Consider the following 1,193-nt stretch of genomic DNA (forward strand, 5'->3'; position numbering starts at 1 on the left):
TCATAGATCACTCCAAGTGGGGCTGTGAGGACCATACTGGGTGTTAGGTATAGAACCTGGTTTACATCCCTGGTCAAAGCAGTGCACTTCCCACTACACTATTACTAGGGCCAACAAACCAGTTCTTGAGTTTGTACGCCCTGATTGGCTAGGACTTCTATGACCGCTTCCGTCTCAACAGAATCAAAGACCTTCTTTAAATCAATGAACGTTAGACAGAGTGGCATCTTGAACTCCTGAGAAACTTCAATGAGCTTAGTAATCCTGTGGATATGGTCGATGGTACTGAATACTTTTCCGAACCTGGCTTGTTCACATGGTTGTCCTTCATCTAGTGTTCTGCTAATCCTATTCAGGATGACTCGAGTGAACAGTTTGTAGATGACAGACAATAGGCAGATTGGGCGATAATTGCCAATGTCGTGGATGTCTCCCGTCTTGTATAGTAGTACAGTCTCACTGGTTTTCCATTGGGATGTAACCTTGCATTCAGACAGGTAGCGTGTGAAGAGCCGAGCCAGTGTATTGATGAGTACTGATGGTAAGTTCTTCAGGTGTTCAGGTCTGATCTTGTCTGGGCCAGGTGCTCTTTGTTTCTTTACCGACGAGATGACGTGTTGAATTTCGGAAGGGAGAACATTGGGAACGATATATCCCTCATGCAGGATGTGATATGTGGACAAGTGGACGTGGCTATTAAAAAGATCTGAGTAGAAATCATGAATAATCTTCTCTACTGCCCTTCTGGAAGATGTGATAGATCCATCAGAATGTCAGAGGGCAGTCATCTTGGTCTTGTATTTGGTGAAGGACAGGCGGCATTACGAATACTTTTCCTGGCTTCTGCTGCATCTACCAGCACCGCTGATGTCCTGTCTTTGAGGTCATCCTTGATGGCTTCTCTGCAATTTTTTGCCAGCTCGGACGTTTGCTTGTGGTTGCCTGAGGCATGTGCCAAGCCACGTTGGAGAATAAGTTCAAGAGTGTTCGAAGAAAGGCGGTTTTTTGTGGTTATCTCTCTCTTGGCATTCCTCGTACAATCATGGAGGTGCTGAATCATTCGATTGTATTCCTCATCAATGTTTTCAATGATCGTATCTAACCATGTTGCCGCAACAGGACCAAAGAGCTCCCAGTTGGTGGTCGTTTTGGGAGTTCTCTTCTTAAACTTTGCATTCTTTTCTCCGCGTTCT

The sequence above is a fragment of the Sorex fumeus genome, unplaced genomic scaffold, assembly GCF_029834395.1.
Source record: "Sorex fumeus unplaced genomic scaffold, SorFum_2.1 ptg000134l, whole genome shotgun sequence".
Classification (NCBI taxonomy): domain Eukaryota; kingdom Metazoa; phylum Chordata; class Mammalia; order Eulipotyphla; family Soricidae; genus Sorex; species Sorex fumeus.